Source organism: Zootoca vivipara, chromosome 5, assembly GCF_965207765.1.
Source record: "Zootoca vivipara chromosome 5, rZooViv2.hap1.1, whole genome shotgun sequence".
Lineage (NCBI taxonomy): Eukaryota > Metazoa > Chordata > Lepidosauria > Squamata > Lacertidae > Zootoca > Zootoca vivipara.
In genome coordinates, this window is record NC_142588.1 from 5,207,727 (window position 1) to 5,232,663 (window position 24,937).

At 42.5% G+C, this 24,937-nt stretch overlaps 1 protein-coding gene across 1 annotated transcript in view; it reads right to left on the reverse strand.

The window, feature by feature from the left end:
- PCLO (piccolo presynaptic cytomatrix protein) overlaps positions 1–24,937 on the reverse strand; it is a 213,992-nt gene that overhangs the window by 130,299 nt on the left and 58,756 nt on the right. The window lies entirely within an intron of this gene.

Sequence of the window (24,937 nt, forward strand, 5' to 3'; positions counted from 1 at the left end):
ATGTGGCCTCAATTATATATTTGAAGCATAGTAGAGTTTATTTGTAAATAGGGAACTGATATGGAAACGCTGGGAAGTTTATTGTGTTTTTATGTTTGTTTGTGTTTTTTAGGGTTTCTTTTTTCTTTCTTGTTCTTTTTAGATTTTTTTCTCTTTTTCTTTTCTTTCTGTTTGTATTATAAGTTTGTTTAATTTTGTATAATTTGGATTTGGGGTGTATTTGTGTTGTGTGGATTCATGTTGATTTATGTTGATTTATATTGATTTTATGTTCAGTACTAAATAAAGATATTTTCAAAAAAAATATTTAAAAATATATATTTGAAATTTTAATTTACACTGGCTGTGTAACAGTGGCGGGGTGTGTGTGCGCCCAGCACAATACAGTGGTACCTCGGGTTAAGAACTTAATTCGTTCCAGAGGTCTGTTCTCATCCTGAAGCAAAGTTCTTAACCTGAGGTACTATTTCTGGGTTAGCGGAGTCTGTAACCTGAAGCGTTTATAACCCGAGGTACCACGATGGCACTCAAGATGGCCTACAGATAAAAACAAGAACTGCTAAAAACATTTTTAAAACCATTAAACATTAAGAGAATTATAACTACCGTATATACATATATAAAATCTGTTTAAAACATACCAATAATTAAAAACAAAACAAAAACAAAACCCAACCCCAACCTTTGGCATGGCATCAGCCCTTTCATGAAAAGCAATCAATTCCCCAAAGCCTGTTGGAACAAGGTCTTCATCTGCAAGCAGAAGATAACAAAGGAGCCGCTCTGGTTCCAGAATCTGGGAGCAGCCACCAAGAAGGCCTTCCCATGAAAATCTCAAAACCAAGGTAGGTACCTATGAGGGAATACAGTCTTTCAGAAAGCTTGGACCTAAGCTGTGCAGGGCTTTACAGGTCATTGTTGTTGTTTAGTCGTTTAGTCGTGTCCGACTCTTTGTGACCCCATGGACCACAGCACGCCAGGCACTCCTGTCTTCCACTGCCTCCCGCAGTTTGGTCAAACTCATGTTCGTAGCTTCGAGAACACTGTCCATAACCAGCACTTTTAATTGTGCTTGTAAATAGATACGCTCTCTCTGCTGGCAGGACCCACCTGTGGGCGATTGCTGACAGCCGAGTCCCTTTAACTCTCCCCAATTCTCCCCTCTCCCCTTTGCTTTCTCACACATTTGTTTCCCCAGCCCTATACTTCCTTATGTGCTTCTTCTTCCTTTGAAAAAAATGTTTTCATTTTCTAATGTTTTTGTTGTTGGTTTCCCCCAAATAGCTTCCCTCCATATTTTAAAGAAAATGTGCTGATTTAAACATTATCTGTACTATAAATTAACAGCTGCAACAATATAGTAAAGGTAAAAAAAAAATGTCACTTTTAAACCCCTAAGCTGTTAGGACATTGCCATTTTCACCTCTACATAGTTCCATCCTTATTTCGGATATCACCAGACATTACCCAGCCCCAGTGTCTATGCATGTTGATTAAAAAGTAGCAAATTAAAAGCACATACACATCTTTGGAAAGATCATATACATCTCCCTTGTCTGGAAGCAATTCCCATCGAACCCACTCTGAATCTGATGAAATAGAGAGAGAGATTTTGGTATCATCAACTCACTGGCAACCATTCATTCCAAATCCCTGGATGTCCTCACTCAGCCATTTTCTAATAGGCTTTTATGAACCTCTGTTAGGCATTACAGTGTGAGGCTGTCTAAGAATGCCACCTGCGGAGTTTTGGAGAACTTTGGGTTTCACAGAATCGTAGAATTGAAGAGTTGGATGGGACCTCGAGAGTCATCCAGTTCAATTACCTGCAATGGAGGAATCCTGCCCACAGCTGGGGGTGGGGGGTGGGTGGGACTTGAACCACCAACCTTCTGGTTAACAGTCAGATGCACTAACCCATTGCAGGTGGTTTTGTTGGGTTTCTTTTAATGTAAATGAAGCTGTTAACTTTTAAAAGAAGAAATCATCCACTGCTATGCTTCAAATAAAAATAAACCAGATTTCGTCAATGTTCCACAGGAAACATTTGGGGGCAGGCTCAGTTCTTGCTGATTGCACATTCACATTCAATCCCTGTATGGGACAGTTGCATATTCCTGCACTGCAGGAGGCTGGACTAGATGATCCTCAGGGTCCCTTCCAACTTTACAATTCTATGACTCTATGGAGACATTAGAGAAAAAAAGCACAGGGGTGGAGGGACAGAGTGACACAACACTCTGTGGGACCTGACCCAACTTTGGGGTGTGTGTGCTACTTACATCACATTTAAATTCAGAAGAGAGAGACCCACAAACCACTCCAACCCACCTCATCATTTGGCCCCCACACAAAGGCAATGCACATTTAGGGTTGCCAGATTCAATAGAGGACAGGACTTCCGTGCCTTTAATTACCCTGCTCTCTTTTGAGTCTGGAAACCTTAAAGAGAAACCAGCAGACCCTTTGTTTAATTTCCAAGCAAAGGGTCTGCTGGTTTCTCTTTAAGGTTTCCAGACTCAAAAGAGAGCAGGGCAATTAAAGGTACACAAGTCCTGTCCTCTATTGAGTCTGGCAACCCTATGCAAATTCTAATTTTTAACACAGATTTGAAAGGGGTGTGGATGATTTGACGAGCTCCTGAAATGTAACACAACCCCTCTGTCAAATTTTTTTTTGCGCCTCTTTCTTTACTCATCTCCTTAATAAGCATTAGTCCCACCCCCCTTTTGCAATTATCATATAATCAGGTTTCCACTGATTTTCAGCAGCAGGGAAGCAGCAGTTCTTTTGCAGATAGCTGCAGGGCCATTTTAATGATCAAAACCCAGAGAGATTGAGGTCAAGCTTTGAAAATCACATCAAAATGGTGCTTAACGGTTTATTTGTGAAAAGGGGCGCTTCACTGGCACAGAGCTCTCACGACAGTTGCATGTATTTAAAAGGTAGCAAGGCCTTTAAAGCATAGCTGCCAAGTTATCCCTTTTTTAAAGGGATTTTCCCTTATGCTGAATAGGCTTCCTCGCGAGAAAAGGGAAAACTTGGCAGCTATGCTTTAAAGGGCAGCCTTCGAGACGCGTTTTTGCATCATTTTCCCCAGCAGGCTTCTATAAAAGCAGCTTGTGCCTCTGGACAGTCATTTCAACCTTGCTCACAATGTTACCATGGCACAAATTCCGCAGAATCAAAGCACACCGCAAGTTCAAAAATGTAAATTAGATTAAAGAAGCATGGGGCACTTCTGCTCATAATATTCCCTTATATTGCCTCTGTAATCATTATGCCACTGGAATGTGGGTCAGTATTACGGTTCCCTGCTGCAGGTGGGAAGCTGTGGTGGAAAGCATAGTGGCTTGCTCAAGGCAATAACTTATCAGTTGACGATTTGTGCCCTACTGTCAGCTTGTTTGCTCCATCATAATCCTCCTCATCAACATCTCATGACCGAGCAGCTCCCCACTGGCTGAGAGCCACAAGACAAGTGCCTTGGTACTTTCACCATTCAGCTCACACCCTTGTAAGGCACAATTCTAAAGTTGTACTTGGGGAGGTGGGAGAACAAAGCAGTCAGGTGCCTGAGATGAGCCTCCTTCCACCCAATACACCAGCTCAGGCCCGTCCTAGCCATAGAGGCTAGTGGCGCAGAGAACCACGGCGCTGGGCGCTGGAGGGCGCTGGAAGGGTGCCAAGTGAGCGCAGGGTTCCAGCGATCTGGCCAGGACTGTGCTCCTTCTCCGAGGACTCCGCACTGCGCCTCCTTCTTGTTTCCCCAGCGCTGGGTTCTGCTCAGTCGAGCTTTGCCACCAGCGTGCGCACAGCGCCCAAGTAGCTCTTGCTGGTCCCGCGGTGCACGCGCTGGAGGCGAAGCTTGACTAAGCGGAACCCAGCGCTGGGAAAATGAGAAGGAGGCGCAGCGCGGAGTCCTCGGAGGTGGCCTCCCGCTGCTGCCATGGTCCGCTTGGCACTCCTGGGCCCTTGGAAGGACCTAGCGCCAGGGCGCTGGATGGGCTTAAGACGGCCCTGCACCACTCCACCCTCTAGCAGAGGCATAGGCAAACTTGGCTTGCCAGATGTTTTGGGACTACAACTCCCATCATCCCCAGCTAACAGGACCAGTGGTCAGGGATGATGGGAGTTGTAGTCCCAAAACATCTGGCAAGCCAAGTTTGCCTATGCCTACTCTAGCAGCTCTTGAGAGTGACTAGGCTGAAATAGCAGAGCGGGGGGTGGGGTGGGGTGGGGAAGAGTAATAACACAGGAGTCCCAGGTGAATCTCCTCCACCAAGCACAGTAGTCCCACACCTCCTGAGGTACAGTAATTCCCTTAACAGCAAGCAGTTCGTCAGTCATGTCCATCCTTTAATTATTTCCTCTCCTATCTGATCAGGAGGAAATATCTCAAGTTCTCTCTGTTAGAGGAAGGTTGGCACTTCCAAGAGTCCATATACCCACTGCTGACCTGCTTGCACTCATCAGACAGAGATTTGGTGAAGAGGTACAGAGGCTTGGCTGGGGGAAGCCCCCTTCCCTTTAGATACTCTTGACCAACATCACTTTTAACATTGTTTTTAATGCTGCAAACCACACAGGGTGAAGGGTCGGTAATAAATAAGTTAAATTAATTAATTAATATTAATAATAAAACTTTGGGCTGGCATCCGTTCCTGGCGCCATCCATGGGTGAGGCAAAGGTCATCAAGAATGACGGCATGAGATTCAGCCTTGGGAAGGAAGGAAGGAGAACAGTGGCATCAGCCGGCAGAGGAGGCGAGTGGGGAGGGAGCAGGCCAGGAGTACAAGAGGGGATGGCCGTGATTTGGGTGGAGGTAGGAAAGAGAAGGGAAGGAAGGAAACCGGAAAAGGGGAGAATATGAGTGGGAGTCAGAGCAAGTTGAAGACGGACTTAAGAACAGAAGATAGAAGGCTCCTGAATCAGACCAACGTCTGATGCCATCCATCCATCTGGTTTCACAGTGGTCAGCCAGATGCAACAGCACTCTCCTGCCCACGATCCTCAGCAGCTGCCATTCAAAGGTGTATTAACTCTGACGCTAGTCAAAATGTGTAGCTATGGATAGTTTTATTCTTGTGCAATTGAAGCATTCCAAGTTAGTGGCCATCGTAGCATTTTGTGGCAATACATTCCAGAGTTTACTTATCACCGGGCGAAGAAAGACTTCCTTCCTGCTACTTCATCAGACATTATAAGACTCTAAATGCCCATAATAAAGAGTCAGAAAACCAAATTAAAAGAAGAGAAATTCTATGAGTCTCTGATGATTTGAACTGACAACTTCTTTTAATGCAAGTACACAGCCTAGCAGACATACACACAAAACACAACTCTCCACATTTACTCAAGCGTGGTTCAAAACTCAGCTTGCTCCTCCACCAAAATCACTTTGCTCCTCCATTTGAGTCAAAAAGAGTGGTGCTGTTATGAGAGCAGAATTCTTTTTCTTTTTTCAACTAGTTTTGTAAATTAAACCCATTAAGTGAAAATAGGTTATATGTACAATGAATGAACACTGTGGCATCTTGAAGACAAACAGATTTATTGTTGACATAAGCTCACTGGATCTGACAAAGTGGGTTACAGCCCCAGGATAATTTAAGGTGTCACAAGGTACTGTTTTTTTGTTTCCTGCAGCAGGCAGAATAGTGATCTTTCTGGAATTTGTAGTTAATATATAGGAAACTTGGTGGGGGAGGGGGACTGAGAATAAATTTTCCCCAATGTATGGTCAAGGTGCAACTGATGGTGCTTTTCAAATGGCACTACAAATTAGGAAGGTTTTTTGTTTGTTTTTAAACATTTTCAATATAAAATGAATGTTGTAGTCCCACAGTGCTGAGATAAGAGATAAGCTGCCTGCTCTTTGACAGTTGCTGTCAAAGAGCAGGCAGATGCTAATCACCAGTCTTAGCACTGTGGTGATCAGGACCCAGGTTGGTGATAAGAGACCCTTTATTTTCAATTGTAGCACTTAGATGTTAGATTAGAGATAACAGGTGTCATATGATGTCAGGTGACTGAAAGGTGGGCATGCTTTGTCCAAAAAGGACTTGAAGGCCAAATCCCACCTTATGGGCTGAGGGTTCCCCACTGTTGCTTTTGAGGATTAGTGACCACTTCGTCAGAAAAAAAACCAAATCAAACTCTAATGTACAGCTTGTATGTAATACATCATCCTAACACAAGATAATACGATAATACCCTTCAGTACTTTAGTTTGCCAAATAACAAAGTTTGCAGCAGAGTTAATCAAAGGCTGTAGAAGGCGGAAAACATAGAAAATAACTCCCAATAATCAAATACCTTATAACTAGGGTTGCCAGACTCAACAGTGGACAGGACGTCTGTGCCTTTAATTGCCCTGCTCTCTTTTGAGTCTGGAAACCTTAAAGAGAAACCAGCAGACCCTTTGTTTAATTTCCAAGCAAAGGGTCTGCTGGTTTCTCTTCAAGGTTTCCAGACTCAAAAGAGAGCAGGGCAATTAAAGGCACAGAAGTCCTGTCCACTATTCAGTCTGGCAACCCTTAACGTCCTGTTAGGTTGAGTGTCTAGGCACCATTTTGTGCCTCAGTACAAAGTTGTAATACAGCCCCAGCTCCCCTGCTTGCCCCCCCCCATATACATCCTACAATCCCATTCAAAGGAATCCTATTGGTCATGAAATTGATTTAATTATGAAATTACATTTTCTACCTGACTCATCTTAGGAAAGCACCAGATTGGAGTAGAACAATGCAATGCAGTTGCCGTATATTTTAATATTCTGTAGGTCCTGAAAGCCAAGACCATAGGTCCTTGTCACACTGCATTTTTAATAGTTTGCTTTTTAAAAATTTATGTAGACTTACTTTGAAAAAGATCGTAAGTCAGGGCCAGCAATGTCAGCCTTCATGTGTGTCCTGGTGCCCATGGAAAAGGGGGTGGGGACCCCAGGAATAACAAATTCACCGCAACACAAAAATGTTTTTAATTTCTGCTCATTTCTGCTTAACCTTTTACAGAAGGCTACCCATAAAGAAAACTAGAACACCCATGAGTTGTGTGCTTTAAGCCATTTGCATTTTATGAGTACAAGCAATTGGCTCTGGACTCAGTTCAATTGGGACACCACCAATATCCCATTACTGTTAGAGCTGGAAAATGAATTATCTATTGTTTTTTTCAGGGAATGTAATTTAAAGTGATGGGTGGCTTTCAAGGCTAAACTGCCTTCCCAACTGCTGTAACACAAAAGAGGTGCCAAGAGTGAGAAATGTACTACAGAAAGCTGTAAATCCAGAGTAAACTACTCTCTTTAGTATATATTTTAGAACAGGGGTGGCCAACTCCCAAGAGACTGTGATCTACTCACAGAGTTAAAAACTGGTAGTGGTCTATCCCCTTTTGGGGGGTTCAGGTCAAAGTTGTTGAGCTTCCTTTTATGGGATGCAGGGCTAAAATGTTTAGCTTTTTTCGGGGAGCCAAAGTTCTTGGGCTTCTTTGGGGGGAGCCAGTGATGTACCAGTGATCTACTACAGACATCCAGTGATCTACTGGTAGATCACAATCTACCTGTTGGACGTGCCTGTTTTAGAACATAAAGGGCCTTGTTGGATCAGACCAAAGTTCCATTTAGTTCTGCATCCTGTTTCTGCCCAGTAGCAAGCCAGGTGCTTCCAAGAAGCCTGCAAGCAGCTGAGAAGGCAGCAATCGCCCCCTGCTGTTGCCTCTGTTGTGTACTAAAGTAATAGCACAGCCAAGTATGTATTGTAATATAGAGTTTATTGTATTGTATTACAGAGTTTTTTTGAATGTATAAGTTCCAGAGGGAACGTCTATCATTTGCTGGTTCAGAGTGCAGGATTTGGATCCGCTGCTGGATTGGTTTCCGCTGGAGGGAATCCTTGCCATTGGTTCCCGCCAAAATGTATCTTTTCCCTGCTAGTTCTCTGTTACTATATAAGCCCCAGTTTTCCCCATTCCCTGCGTTCTGGCTCTTCAGAAGTATCTGAAGAAGTGTGCATGCACACGAAAGCTCATACCAAAAGAAAAACTTAGTTGGTCTTTAAGGTGCTACTGAAGGAATTTTTTTAATTATGTGCTGTGTGCAAAATGTTTATTTATTCTGTCATGACTCTACTGTCTCTCATTTTTACAATTTACTCTGTCATGGCTCTACTGTCACTCAAGTTGTAGAACAGGCACATCCAACTCCCTAGGGACCACAATCTACTCCCAGTATAAAACAACTGGCAGCAATCTACCCATTGTCATTGGAGGGAGGAGGGAAGCCAAAGTTGTTCACCTTTTTAAGGGGAGTTGGTAGGATTTTTTTTGGGGGGGGTGACAAAGTTGTCTAGCTTTTTTTGGGGGGGGGGGAGAGGTCATAAGACGTGCAAAACCAACACAGAAGATAACAGGCGAATGCAGCAATACTGGAAAATAAACTAGCAACAACAACCACCCATTTCACCTAACAGATGGGCAGAGCTTGCTTAGCTCAGGGGTTGGCAAACTAAGGTCCGCGGGCCGAATCCGGCCCAATTGCCTTTAGGATCCGGCCTGCAGATGATCTGTGGATTAGCATGGGGACTCTGTTCATTCAGGCTGCGCCGTTTTATCCTGCGTCATTCCCCCCCCCCCAACACACACACCACAGCGGCGCCTCCTCCCTCCTTCCTCTTGGCTTCTCCCCGCCCTGCCTAGAGGAGGAAGGGAGCTGGGCTGAGCTGGCTGAGCGCCATTTTAAGCAGCTACTCTCCGGAGCCAGCCTTTTGTGCCACTCATCGTCCCTCCACCGCTGCCGCCAGACCTTGCCACTCACAAGGCACAAGTAACCTGTGTCCTTTTATTTAAAATGCATCTGTGGGATCTTTGTTGGGCCTGGCATGCTGTGTCCTTTTATTTTTATTTAAAATACATCTGTTGGGATCTTTATGGGGCACTACACATACAATATATGCAGTGTGCATAGGAATTCGTTCATTTCCCCCCTCCCCAAAAAATATAGTCTGGCTCCCCACAAGGTCTGAGAGACAGTAGACCGGCCCACTGCTGAAAAAGTTTGCTGACCCCTGCTTTAGCTCCTTGCAAACAGCATGCCTGGGCTGAATTTTTTTTAAAAAAAACAAAACACCTTCTTATGGGCTGCAGTCGTTTGTGCAGAGCTGAAGTCTTCCTCATTTCCATAAAAGCAAAAAAATCTGACATGAAAGTCCTTTGTGAAAGACGTTGCAAAAGATCCATGTGAAAGTCGTGAATGGAATCTGATCTGACAAGGACTGGAGGTGTTGGAACAAGACAAAAGTAACTCTGAGCAGAATTTGATACTTTAAGATTAAATGTTCTCAATGTATTATTTACATACATTCTGTTCTCCTTTGGCAGGTTTAAACAAATTTTTTTACACACATACATGTCTTCTGACCGAACTTCCTGACAGTAAGAGCTGTTCGGCAGTGGAATTTGCTACCAAGGAGTGTGGTGGAGTCTCCTTCTTTGGAGGTCTTTAAACAGAGGCTTGACAGGCATATGTCAGGAATGCTTTGATGGTGTTTCCTGCTCGGCAGGGGGTTGGACTGGATGGCCCTGGTGGTCTCTTCCAACTCTATGATTCTATGATTCTGTAAATAAAACTATTCACATAAAACTATAGAGATGAGTTACAGGTAGGTAGCCGTGTTGGTCTGGATCGAAGTAAAATAAAAAAATTCCTTCAGTAGCACCTTAAAGACCAACTAAGTTTTTATTTTGGTATGAGCTTTCGTGTGCATGCACACTTCTTCAGATACAGTGAAATGGAAGTTTCCAGGCACTTATTTCACTGTATCTGAAGAAGTGTGCATGCACACGAAAGCTCATACCAAAATAAAAACTTAGTTGGTCTTTAAGGTGCTACTGAAGGAATTTTTTTATTTTATAGAGATGAGTGATATCTATTTTTGTTTCAGGAATTAATATACTACTGAACTTTGGTTAATTCTGTATAATTGTATATATAGTGATTCTTAGATAGCATCTTCATTTTAAAACAGTGTTACTAATGATGTTCGGAGTTTGAAAAGATGGTGGATGACATATTGCTGCAAACGAAACTGAATAAGATCATGGGAGAGAAGAGGATTCTCCTACGTAGTTGCTAGCAAGTAGTGGTTAACCCCTACAACATCCAAGTTTTTCAACTTTCCAGTGTGTTTCAGCATATTCAGCAATACACTAATATACAAAAGGTTGAAGGTAAGGAAACAAAAGTTCAGAGAGAAAAAAGAGATGGTTGCAAAATTCGGACATCGGGATGTTACGTGTTTTGGAATCACAACTCCAGTTTGGATGACAGCACTCCATTATCAGATGAGCCCAAACCCTCCCAAAGTTCAGATTTAGTTTGGCTTGGAAAACTATCCTGCCACCGGTGCATGCCAGTTCCTGGTCAATGGACACACCACTGCCTAGAGGAGGAAGGGAGCTGGCTGAGCGCCATTTTAAGCAGCGACTCTCCGGAGCCAGCCTTTTGCGCCACTCATTGTCCCTCCACCGCTGCCGCCAGACCCTGCCACTCACAAGGCACACGTAATCTGTGTCCTTTTATTTAAAATGCATCTGTGGGATCTTTGTTGGGCCTGGCATGCTGTGTCCTTTTATTTTTATTTAAAATACATCTGTTGGGATCTTTATGGGGCACTACACATACAATATTGCAGGAGGTTGGACTAGATGACCCTTGGGGTCCCTCCTAACTCTACAATTTTATGATTCTAATATAACATGCTACCTAACTTGGTTGTGCTGTGCTACTACAACTATTTAACACATCCCATCAATACTGGGCAATATTTCCTAATGCAAATGAGTGACAGATGTTTATGCAATGAAAATAAGGATACATATATTTTTACTGTTTTCCACAATGATGTAGTGAACCAATGGCACATTCTATATACTTCTGATGGGTTCAAAAACTAACATATTCCATTCAATAATGCCCTATCCTCTAGAAGACACTTGTATTCATCTGCTTGACAAAAATCTATATATTCAGTATCTTACATATAGGTGTTGATTTTGTATAGCATTCTCAATGATTATGCTAATTTCCTTTTTGATAAAATAAAATTGACTATTGATCTTTCTTTATCATCCTTTTTAGCTCCTGGAGTGCCGAACTCTGGAGTGCATCAAGGTCTCAACATCAAACTACCCCTGAGATACTTTTGACTCACAGTATGTCAAAATTACGATTCTAAACAAAACATTTCAAGATACAGAATCGGATGTGGTAGTTGACAATGTTTCTTAAAGTAGCCAAAACCTGAATATAACTATGAGCTAAATCTGTCATTGCACCTAGCGTTTTGAAATGACACAAACAAAGGATGATTATAAGAGCATTGTCAGAATAATGTTCCCTGTGCGTTTCAGAGGCAGAAAGCTGTCAACTATATTTCAGTCTGAACTGCAGGGAATTCAGTTCGAACTATGTTGTATTCATTTCAGAATTAATAAAACAGTTAATTTTTAAAAAATTATTGCCTTGATTCTCTAAGATGGCAAAAGTGAAGAGGCTCTAATATAAATTACTTCAGTATAAAAGTACAGTACTTATTCATAATTATATATCCTCCTTTGGATTAAAGACTCGAAACTTACTAGATAAGCTCATAAAGTGTGAATTTTGCTGTTTCAAACTGCTTGCATGCATATAAAAGCCTCTCATTTCATAGGTTAGAACTCTACATAGTTGTACGTACATGGAGAAGTTTTGTTTTTTGTTTTCAGTGTGGAGAAAGATCCAGACATTGAAACTTAATGTAGTACAGTCTAGCATCAGAAATATTCCACATGAGATTGGGTGTTTCAGCTCACAATCGAACTAGTGAATGTTTCCGAGCACAATTCAAAGTGTTAGTCCTGGCCTTTAAAGCCCTAAACGGCCTCGGTCCTGTATACCTGAAGGAGCATCTCCACCCCCATCGTTCTGCCCGAACACTGAGGTCCAGCACCGAGGGCCTTCTGGCGGTTCCCTCACTGCAAGAAGCGAAGTTACTGGGAACCAGGAAGAGGGCCTTCTTGGTAGTGGCACCTGCCCTGTGGAAAGACCTCCCATCAGATGTCAAAGAAGTAAACAACCATCTGACATTTAAAAGGCATCTGAAGGAGGCCCTGTTTAGGGAAGTTTTTAATGTTTAATGCTGTATTGTGTTTTTAATATTCGGTTGGGAGCTGCCCAGAGTAGGCGGGGTATAAATAACCTCCTCCTCCTCCTCCTCCATGTCAACTGATGATATAGATATATAGTGAAGCAGCTTCCTGCTTGTAACAGGCAGGTGAAACATGCCACACCAAGCTGGAAGTAGGAAATTGCTAAATTAGTATATTAAAGCAACCACTGTATCCTATATATCAGTATTTAATGAAACTATGGATCAGCTGTAGCTAAGGCAGAAGTTTTCTTTCTAGTGAGGCAGCGCAGCACTAAATACCACTAAAAGGTAAAGGGACCCCTGTCCATTAGGTCCAGCCGTGACCGACTCTGGGGTTGCGGCGCTCATCTCGCATTATTGGCCAAGGGAGCCGGCATACAGCTTCCAGGTCATGTGGCCAGCATGACGAACCAGAGCAGCACACGGAAACACTGTTTACCTTCCCTCTGTAGTGGTACCTATTTATCTACTTGCACTTTGACGTGCTTTCGAACTTCTAGCTGGGACCGAGCAACAGGAGCTCACCCCGTCACAGGGATTCACCGCTGACCTTCTGATCGGCAAGCCCTAGGCTCCGTGGTTTAACCCACAGCGCCACCCGTTTTTACCGCTACTAGGTGTAAAAAAAAGGACAGAAGTTGCCTTCATCCCAGAAGCATCCAGCTGGCCACTACTGGAAACATAATGTTGAACTTGATTAGTCCTTATCACCACCACCAGGGCCCTTTTTATGTCGCTTATATTCCCCCTCTGGAAGTCTGTGCAGATTACAAGGAAGAACTGGAACAGGTAATAATACTACACTGTGTCTCCCAAATGTGAATTGGGGTTTTATTGCTGCAAGTGAAAGATAAGTAGTAAGTGACATATCTGCCCGTATTTGGAAACAGAATGCAAACAAGTGTCATTCCTGCTGCAAGTAATCCCAAAGTCACATCTTCTAGTCAGGCCACATCCTTAAAAGGTGCTGCAAAAGCAAAACCATTAAGACCTTATTTTGCCATATGCCAAGCGACTGAATACATTTTAGTTTGTACTGCTGATGTGTGAGCTCCCAACTGCACCAAAATCAGTCAAGCGCTAGAAGAAGAACTGCATTGGCTTATTATCGTACTTGCAGCCATTTCCATTGTTCTTTTATTTCCATTGCTAGCAAGTTGCCCATCATAATTAGAGCCAGTATCCCTTTTCAGGATCCAACCTGAGAGTCAGTGAGAGTCAGTTGTGTTCAGTTATAACAATAAATGTGCTGTTGTTGTTAGAAGAATAAGCCCAGGCAAGCATTAGGATCACACATTTTCTTCAGCGCAGCTAGAGGAAGAATTCAGACGCTTCTGCTTCTACTTTGGTGTAACCATAGCTTATTATTATGTCTGAACCCAGACAAACTATGGTTAGTTGAAACAAGCCTACTTTAAATCTTGGTTTAAGAAGCTGGCTTCCATCAACTAACCATAGCTAATAGGAGCCACAATTTAGGGCTCAGACACAAAGCTAAATGATGATTAATGTAAATAGAAAGTGAACATTTAGAATCTCCTTTTCATGGCATATCAGGCCAGAGTTGGAATGGAAGAAAGTATAAATGCAGGGAGAAATCAAAGGGATAAACCATGAGTGTGGAGGCTAAACCTGTCCATTGCCTCTACAGTATATGCATGGTTACATGTTTCTTATATACATAGATATTTGATACAGTATACATAGAGGTAGATAACACATGTGTATGTTAACTATTACACACACACACTGTGCCAAAGCAGCTCTGCTTGCAAGTCCCAGAGAACCTGAGGCTAGCAGTACATGGGCTGGTCTTTCTCTCCCTAAGAGAGCTTGCTTATTCGATGCACATAGAGGGTATAAAGAGCCATCAGGATGCTGCTGCTGAAAGGGATGGTTGGCTGTAATTAAAACTAAAATGGACTGTCAGTTTATAAGGATCAGAAACATCTTTCTAATAGAGAATGTGACGAAGCAAAGCTAGGAATGAAGGAAAGGGAGCAGGTGAGAGAGAGACGCACAAAGAACAACAGCTGATTGCCCATTTGCTCAAAAAACAAGCGGCAGACAGTTTCTGTTCACATAGACATACAGGCTGGAAAAAGGCGAATGGTTAGAGACAAGAAATGGCTATGCCTTTAATTAATTAACTAACTTGCTGGCATCCGTCTGTCCCGGGAGACAATGGAGCAGTGTGCCTTTGGGGGTGAAGTCAAACTTTTGGAAGGTGGCTGCAGAAACTGATACAGAAGACACGTGTTTTGTTGCAGCTGGAGCAAAAACATTTATCTACTACTCAATTGTAATAAAACCTTAGCGGTTTATAAGAAATATTAAATCTATTAAACCGTGACAAGCTATTAAAAGCATTCAGATTTAATTACAAATAACAGTAAAAGAAATGTAAACACATGAACATCCACGTTTCTGGATAGGCTTGCCTAAGCAAATATCTTTTAAGCAGGCACTGAAAAAGAGTTCAGCAAAGGCATGAAACTTCCAGTGTCAATAGACAGGGAGTTTCAAACTGTAGGTCTTGCCGCACTGAAATATGTATCTCTTATAACTGTGGAATAAGCATTATGTGGCACCTTTCTCAAGATGGGGACTCCACCCAAAGACTAACCGTTCCACCTCCCCATTCCTTCCCCCTACCCCAGCAAGGCCGCCATTAGAACCAGAAGAGGGCCATTTCCCTCCTTTGGGTCAATTACTTCACGCCTCCAATTTTTTCTACTTCCACCTCCTTTCCTGCTGAGTGGGATGGAACCTGGGGAGATGGAGAAAGTATTTGAATCAAGGACTCATAACTCCTTGTGTTCATCCACCATTTCCTATTGGCAAATAAATGCCAAGGAGCGTTAATTAACTTAGAACGTATGCTTCTCATACAAATAAATCCCCCTCACACACATACACAGTGTGTCAGGGAGAAGGTGGGCCAGAGGCATTATCCCTGTCATGCTCACTTTCTATGTTCAAGCAATGTCTTTGTAAGGAGGAGCATTCAGTCACGTGAGCCTCCATCTGAAAGCTTACCACCCAGTGACAAATGGACCTGAGGGACACCTTGCAGGGCCCATTATGAAGAAACTACAAAATTCAAAATTAACTGAGCTGAGCTTATCTTTGATAAACAGCATTTCAGGTCCTGATGCTTGAGAAATACAGAAATAGCTACCATTTTCCCTCTTAGCTGTAATTACAGCCAAGAATTCATTACTGTGAGGAAGGGGAAAGAATTTTAATTCAATCACTCTATCATCTGGATTTCACTGGTGCTGAAACACGCTCTCCTTTACTGCAAATAAATGGGACTTATCAGCACTAATCGATAACAGCTGCGATATTATTTTAAAAAACGGTTCGCCCATAAAAGGCAGAGGTAATTCAAAACGTCTCATTAAGCAAACACATTAGGGCAGTTGACATTTAAAGACATTCTGCAATGCCAACTGAAAGAAGCAGAGTACATAACACACATCCAATTAGTTCATTATGTCTTGTTAATGCTTTCCAACCATTTGAGTGTATGGTGGCTGGGTAGGGTTGTTTCTTGAATCTGGAAATATTGACCCTGAGAAGCAGATGTTGGGTAAGCCCCATTTAAGATTGTAGCTTTAAAGTCCTCATGACTGAATTGAAGTGAAAGGGACATCGATATGCCTTCATTAAAGCTAGGTTCAATGTTTTTCCAACAAACGTGCTGAGACATAGATTTACTAAGGGCCAAGTCTCTTCAATGTGTGCTTGTGAAATTAAAACATCTGAATCTCTACATCATGTTATGTTTATCTGCCCTATGTACAGTTCGGCTCGTGCTAGTATACTAAACTCCATAATCCAGCCTATGGCTGACAAACCAGTTGACCTACAGCTTGCCTGGGTTCTTCAAGATGTGGATCCTTATATTACTCTACAGGTTGCTAAATTCCTAACAGCCGTCCTCTCGTACAAGAGACGGAATGGAATGTTAGCTGATTATTTATAGTTATAAGAATTTTCTATAATGACATCAGATATTGATTTTAGCGTAGTGCCTAAATTTTTAATCATAATCTTAAACTTTTCTTTTTGAATTGTTAATATTTGTCCTTGTGAGCTGTGAATTGTGTTATATTATCTGTGGCTTGAACGAGTCCGCTGTTTTATTTGATTTATTTTGTTGTGTTGTGTTTTATGATGGGCGTAAAGCCGAATAAACATCTTTTTAAAAAAAAGAAAGAAAGAAAAAGGGGACACCAAATCTGGTTATCTCTAGGCCCATGCATCCTATAACAGCATCAGGCGCATTCAGGAAGTGATAGGCTTCCTTTCTGCCAGTTGTGGTTTCTATAGTCAGGGCAGCAATGTGGCTTGACAGTCCTTAGGGAGTTTCACACTTCCATCTAAACCGATTGAGCCATCATCGAGCCAACCAAGTGGCAGTGAAGGCGCCAAAGAAGGCATATTTGCTGCCTCCATTTTATCCCCGTTGTGCCATCTGGAGGATGGCAACATGAGAATGGCCCTTTTCTGAGCCCCTTCCCCGATTGTAGAATGCTCTCCCTAGGGAGGCTTGCCAGGCACCAGGCAAAAACACTTCTCTATAACCAGATACTATGGCCTTTGAAATTTGCTTGTGGGAGGGGAGTTATTCGTTTGTTTTTGTTTTTATTATGTATTTTGTGTTTTCATTGTGTGTTTTTATGTTGTGAACAGTCCTGTGGTCTTCAAATTAAGGGTGGTCTACAAATTTTAACAACAACAACAACAACAACAAGACTCAGTATCCAAAACGGTCCTCCAAAGTGCTAAGTATCCTTGCCAATTTCCAGAGTCTCTAGGCCTACGGAGTCAAAACAGGCAAACCAAACCAAAACACACTGGTGGTGGCAAGGAAAGGATGTCACCTATTGATCTGAATCGACCAGCCAATTCTTGGCTGCAGGGTTTCAGCCAATGTAACAGTAGCAGAATACTCCCCCCACAAGGTGGTGATGGGCCAGTGAGTAAGTCAGCACTAAAGCAAGGGGTAATTTTCTCATTAACTGAATAACTGAACATCCAGGCATAATTAATAGAATAATTACAGGCAGATGCCTTGCTTCTCTTTCCGTTAAATCCTCCTTCAGCACAGCGAGGGACTTGGGAGATGCAGGTCCATTTTGATGCTAAAGCAAGAGGACTATACACCAGAATATTTTTTGGTATTATCTCTCCCAAATAAACTTTCCCTCGCACAATCTACTTTTCCGTCTTTTTGCATTTGGAACACCTTTAAAATATACCGGTAATAGATAAGGCTGCAAAGCTAGATGTTTTGCTTCGGAGAAAGACCCATTAAACTCTCTGGGATTTATATAGATTTCCCACTCATTAGAACCTAGTGATGTAGATTTCCTGATAGGCTATCAGGTTTTTAGCAACCATCGACCCTTGCCACATTTAACTCATTTTTGTTACATGAAAAGCACTGTGTGAACCTATCCCTAAGAGCGCAAAGCAAATGGTTGACAACTGCATTTGCAGACTATGATACTTTAACCACAGTTTTTTCATGATTATCTGGCTATCAGTTGTGTAAACAAATAACTTTCCCCTTTAATAAGAGCAAACAGTTGACTTGAAAGAAATGGTGTCAAGTTAAAGAGAAAACACGACAAGAATATTATAAGCAATATAGAGGCTCTGAAACTAGGAAGCTATCTTATGCTTAATCGTGTCCTCCCTCAAAGAGGGCACATGTTGCGGTGAGACCTAGCAACCAAACCCTTGTGTTGTGGGTGGGTACGATTGGATAACCACAATACCCTATTGGTAGGTCCCTTGATGCTGGGTTCAGTCTGACCAATGGGATGCTAGCCAAAATGGATCAAGGGACCTATATATGCCCATGCCCGTGACCCTGAGCTTTCTCTCTTGGTCAGTGCATCGGAACACCTGCCCACCTCTCCCTATATTTAGGGCTTGTGCGCTTGACCTTGCTATGTCATCGTGTGTCGTCTGTCGTTGGGACAGGGGCACGGCAGGAATTTCCCCCTTCTTGGCTGATTGTCTGGTGCCATTTGGGTTTCACCTGCCACGTAGCAAATCGTCACAACTTGTAAGGTTGCGGATAGGCTCTGGTTCAGGTGATAGGGATGGGGGAACACTCTTGCCATCCCTATGTGAAGGGTATTCCGTTAAAGGAATTCAGGGACTCAATGGTTTGGTCAACCCTGCGAGGGGTTGTGCCCATGCCTGAGTTCAGGGGGACATCTGGGTGGTGGACATAGCATGTCCCTGGCTTTCCGCCATTCCAGGTGTTCACCCTAGGCTGACCTAGGCTAGTGCCTTGGGTCAGCGCTACCTGCAAGGGTGCAGGGAGCTAGTCAAACCAGAGGCTATGCAACCACTCACTTGCTGTAATCAATAAAGTTGTGGCCTAAATTCTGCCAAAAACCAAACCGAAATTTGAGTCTTGTCTGAATTTATTTAAGGGGGAGGTTTAAAGGTCTAAACATGCAATGTTCAACCAAAGGGAAAAAAATTACTAGGAAAAAACCCACCAGGTTGGTGGTAGGGGTGGAGAACTGGGGAACTTTGATCATAGCTACAATAAAGGAAGACAGGAAACTGTTCTGGTATATCATTACAGGAGCCGTAGAAAAAACTGATACAGTGTGAATAATTGCTGTATCTCTGGAATTACTTGTGAACAAGATCTCTTCCCCGCCCCCTAGATTTCCAGTGATGCAGCTCAGGATCTGCAGAATACCTGTGTGAGGTGCCTCAGCAAAGACTGGGGCCCTGTTTAAGTCTTATAGCACCGTTTAAACATGGAGAAGCTCCAGTTTTAGATTTTTATCCCATCTGAATTGCTCAAATTCAGTGCTTATTGGTGTGTGACACCTCTTGCCTCATGATTTAAACACAGTGATATATCTGGACATACCTTCTCAGCTGAAAACAGTGGTGCCAGTAATGTATTTAAAAGGTTCCAAATTAGATACAATGAACTGCAGACCTTCAAGCCTATTCTCAGGAACTAGAAAACTGCATGCATTTACATGGTAAATTATTGAAGCATTGATTACAGCGAAATGGCAGTTTGCATACTGAACATCAGTGGGTGGGTTAATTTGTAAAAATAGAGCAACCAAGGAATATATTTTGATACTTTAATCTTCTTACTCTGAACTCGGGGTTTACTCAGCAGTAGTAATTATGAATGTCACTGAAATCCAAATTTATCCAGATTATTTGGCTAGTAGTGTTAGGAACCTGCCCTTCCCAAAGGTCCCAATCAGGATCTAGACAGGCACTTGCAGTGGTGGACTTGCCCATTAATGAAAGATTTCTGGGGGGAAAATTATAATGAATTAAAGAGAGTGTTGAAAAACACATTTACCAAGAAACCAGAATCTTTTCTATTGGGTATAGTCGGGAGAGAGATTCCTAAGAAAAATGTCAATTTTTTTTATGTATGCCACAATGGCGGCAAGAGTTCTGCTAGCTAAGAACTGGAAATCCCATGAATTACCAACAGTGGACGATTGGCAAATGAAGATGATGGAGTACATGGAAATGGCTGAGATGACCGGAAGAATCCACGACCGGGGAGAAGAAGCGACAGAAGAAGAGTGGAAAGACTTTAAAATCTATTTGAAAAAACATGCAAAAATTGTATACCAAGAATAGATTTAAAATTGGATAGAAGCTGAGGATTTAAAATCTAAGTGAAGTATACAGAAAGGATAGATTTGAAATTTTAAGATATGTATATAAAAATGCATTAGAAATTGCTAAAAGATAAAAATGAAATGAAGAGCAGATGGAGGGAACTCGAGGAGGTCCCTATATACAATGTTAAAGAAATTTGGATTTGTATTTAGATGTTTGTTTTCTTTCTTTCTTATTGTTATGTTATTGTTCTTTAATGTGTTTTACTGCCTTTTAGGTTGTTGATTTTTTGTTTTTCTCTTTTGTGTCTATAAAATCAATAAAAATCATTATTAAAAAAAAATAGACAGGCACTTGCAGAGGCTGTGCCTGCACATAGCAGAGACGGATAATCGGGGGATTGTGAAGGAAGCCTAATCCCTCCTGTGCAGTACTCAGCATTTTCATAAGAGCAGCAGCATTGTGGGAAATGTATACGTACCCCAAAGTATCTGGAATTCTGCAGGTGGGATCAGACCACCCCTGCTTCCTTAAATGACTCTGTTTGGTCAGTGGTAGTGGATGCCCAATTCCCTCAGAGAAGGCCGCACCATGTTCAGGTGTCTCCAAGACCAGGTACACAACAACAACATCTGCATATAATGTGTATCATGGCCTCAGTTTTTGTTTCAAAATTCACTGTGAGCCTGGAAACAGTGACAGATGTGTACTCTGCCCCTCTCTTCTAGTGACATGCCCTACATAATTACGGTGTGCCATTGCTGGAATTGGTTGGGTTAGTCCTCCTTTTATAGCAATGCTAATTCATAACAGTGGTGCTAACTCTTAAATCCTGTCACCAAATCCAGCCAAGCCAGACATCCAGAAGGAGATCAACAGCTGTGAAGACGTTGGGGCAGTGCAGTGCATAAATCAGAACCTTTGGCCCTCCTAATGTTGTTGGATTCCAGCTCTCATCAGGGGGTTGGACTAGATGACCCTTGGTACACCTTCCAACTCTACAATTCTATGATTCTATGAGCTCTATAGTGAACTTATTTTAAAAGGCCAATGGGAGTCCAAAGGAAAATTCTGCTCGAGATAAACACAATTAACTTCTCAAACACTAGAGGATATTATCTCTACAGCAGCCTTTGTATGTTCCAATTTTCAAGCCAAGGCAATAAAAGCACGTTATATCAATGTGTTGTGAAAATAAAGAAAAGGTCTTTCATGAGATAAAGTACTCTACTGCTACCTTTGAATTCTAAAAAGTGATCTACAATCTTTCAAGAACGGTTCCCAAGGTTACTGTGACCCTGATATATCAATATCAACATACATTTAATTTTTCATCCCACACCTCCATCCCTAACAATAATCCATCCACTGCTGTTACCACTATTGTGGTAAGTGCTGAAAAGCTATGGGGCTGGTTTATATGTTGGGATTGCCACACAAAGAGTGCTTGAAGTCATTACCTATGTATGGCTGCTCTATGGGTACATATCTTTAATTTCTAGAAATAGACTATGATTGTGTTTTGTTGATTTATTTCCCTTAGAGACAATGAAGAAGTCAGATGAGTCTGGGATTTATTTGGAAATCAAAACATGATAAAGAAAAGCACAAGTTTTCTTCTATGAGGATAACATATTTCAAAGGTCTCATGACTTGCAGCACTTAACTTTTATGTTCCAGCAAGGAACCTTTACTGGAATAAGATTTCACAGAATTAGCCTAGCCTGAAATCCCTACTTGCTTATTTCCTTGCGTATTCAGTAACATTGCAGTGCTCCAAGCCAAATGTCTAGAGGAGACAGAAAATTAAAATAAAATTTGCTGAAGATTAGCACTCCCTTGGTAGCCAAAACACAGGGCACTGATTGGTACAGTAACTTTTTCACAGGAAAATATCAGTACACTGTGAGAATTCCCTAAAGATTTTCATAGTATACCACTCTTCCTGTCCAGAAGTTCCATATTAATTTACCATTTCTTTCCTACTTTAAATCTGCCTCACCTTTCAGCCCAGAAAGACATGCAAACACAGAGAAGTATTTCAGTTTAAACAATGCCACAATCAGCGCTACATCACAATCAATACAAAAAAAGTCAAGAGCATAAAATTATTTTTTAAAGAAAAGCAGCAAGAACACAAGAATGTGCCAATCTGAAATAATAGAGAACCATAGGAGCGAGCTAAAAACTCGGGGCAGATTAAAAGCAATATGAAACAAAAGAAGTCTCAATTTTCCTTCTAAAATTCACATGTGATAGACTTTGGAACAAATCAAGTAAGTACAGCAGGGAATAAACATTCAAAATATAACTAAGGCAGAACTAGAAACTCAGATATATAAGCTTGGTGACAAATGGCTCCTTGACCCAGGGTTACAGACGCCAAAATGGAATGCCTAGTTGCCACTTTGGAGCCAGACGGTTCCAAAGTTATAGTATTTATCAATACGACTTTTTGGTTTCTGAAATTCATTCTGATTGTGCAGATAAAATATAATGGATAGAATTCTACAGGATGTGGTATGTGTGTGTGTAAACAGTCAAGATCCAAGGATCCCCAGGCATGTACCTCCAAATGGTGGAGATGCCTTGCACCATCCTGGGGTCCGGGCATCTTCACTTGGTCGCAAGTGGCCAATAGCTAGGTACAAAATGCTCCTGGATCTTGGCGCATTTCAAACACTAAACTAAGGGAGCAACCCTGTGCTCCTTGGGGCAGTGGCTAAGGGGCCATGGTAAGCTGTAGACCTCTTTCTACAGTGGCAGAAAGGGGTAGGCTATCGATGGACTTCCCAATGCAGAGCAGCAGAAATCAACCCCACCTTTCAGCCTTGAGTGATACTCAAGGTGACTTCCAGAAACACATGTACTGCTGTTGCTGTTTCAAAGACAATTATACAGCAGCACTGGAAAGTGGTCTGAAATGGTTTTGTACCACCCCACTCCAACAGTATATCTAGGTACATTGGTATTATTTCATGCCTTTAAGCTTTTTGATTTATCCTATGTCACTGGAATGCTGAAACTATCAAAGGCAGAAAGCACCAGTCACCGTTGTTGATGCACCTTATACTTTTGTATATATTTCACAAAGCTCAGCATGAAGTCACATTAGGATGCTTGCCAACTTTGATGTCTCTGTTTTATACTTTTCTAGACTTTTGTTATGTTCAGTAAGTTGTTTATATGAATGCAATAAGACAGGTTTAGTTTCTTCTGCCATTACCTTAATGTCCAGGACCGTCTTAAGCGCCCCTGGCGCCGTGGTGCGCCGGATCTCTCCAGCGCCCTCCCGCCCCATTTCCCAGCGCGGTGGGTGGGTGGGCAGGCACAGCGCGATCTCTCCGGCGCCCTCCCGCCCCATTTCCCAGCGCGGTGGGTGGGTGTGGCAGGCACAGCGCGATCTCTCCGGCGCCCTCCCGCCCCATTTCCCAGCGCGGTGGGCGGGTAGGCGCAGCTGCACGGCGGACCGGCCGGCCAGCGGGCGGGCGCAGCTCGCGGCGCCCTCCTGGCGGGCCGGCGCCGTAGTGCCCTGCGCCACCCAGCCTGCACGTAGGGCCGGCCCTGTTAATGTCAGCTCCGAATTTTCAGTAGATGGGGTCGACTACAGCAGAATAAAACAGACTGACAATCTCATAGTCACGCCCCTATACAGTAAAGTGGAAACAGAGTCCTAGAAGAACCACCAAAACATTTATGTGGCAGAATTTAATACTTTACGTGGCTGAGCAGTTATAACAAACACAGTTGTAAATAACTTAATTCGTTCTGTAACCTAAAACTGTTTTTAACCTGAGGTACCACTTTAGCTAATGGGGCCTCCCGCTGCCGCTGCCCCTCAATTTCTGTTCTCATCCTGAAGCAAAGTTCTTAACCCGAGGTACTACTTCCGGGTTAGTGGAGTCCGTAACCTGAAGCATTTGTAACCTGAACCATTTGTAACCCGAGGTACCACTGTAACAACAATTTCTCACTTTCTGGCAACACTTCCTATTGAAGACATGTTTAGAGAGAGAGAAAACACCTGGTAGTAATTTCTTTCCTCAAAGACCTTAAAATTTGCCTCACCGACCTGTGTCTAGCTGACCCTAGTATCAACATGTGTACCCATCTAATTTCCCTCCCCAACCCCCTCTGTCTCTCACACACCCCAGCACAAGCAATATTGTAACACATCTGAAACACATGGTCCATATTTGCCTTTTTGTAGTTTCTTTGACCTCCAACGTCAGGGAGGAAGTTGTAGCAGAGGGACAAATGCAAAAGCTTGAAAGGATCAGTGTGGGCGGGCATTGCAAAACCTCTGACACTGGGATTTTGACAGGTGGGTGTGGTGCCCCATGGTTGACAGGTGGTTTGCTCCACCTACCTGTCAAAATACCAGCTATCAGAGCTTTTGCTAAGCCTGCCCACACGGATGCTTCCAACCTTTTGCCATTGTCCTCCTGCTTCTCCTTCCCCCTAATGTTGGAGGTCAAAGGAGAAGTTGGGGGAAGAAGTCTTCGGCTGCCTCTTTTCCATCTCCAAGCAGTGGAGGTGGGTCTGGCAGGAGAAGTAGTGGAGGTGGGTGGCCACCCAATCTACTACAGTCACAGTGTAGGGTTAGACACATGATTTTCAGCGCCTTTAAATAAATATACCAATATGTAGTGTATGTATGTGTTCAAGTGCACATATAGAGGCACTGCTCAAACAAATGACTAGGTAAAATATGAACTTAGTGCAAAGCTATACAGTGGAAGTCGGTTCCAATGCACTTAATGGAGCTTATGTCCTGACAAATGTGTTTAGGAGTGCATATATATGTGTATATGTATATATTGTATACACACACACACACACACACACACACACACATACATAACATACATATATACATACATGCATATATATATATATACAATACTCATCACCTTTTAAAATATATCACTTTTATCACAGAATTAAAACATAGCTCCTTCCACTCTTTGCGAATATTTTTCTATAATATCTGGAGTAAAGTGTCAATTCAGAGCTCAAGGTAGACTCTCTTTCTCTCGCTGTTTTGCTACTGACAGAAAGATACCTCAGTTGTATTCTATAGGGAGGTAGCTTTTTA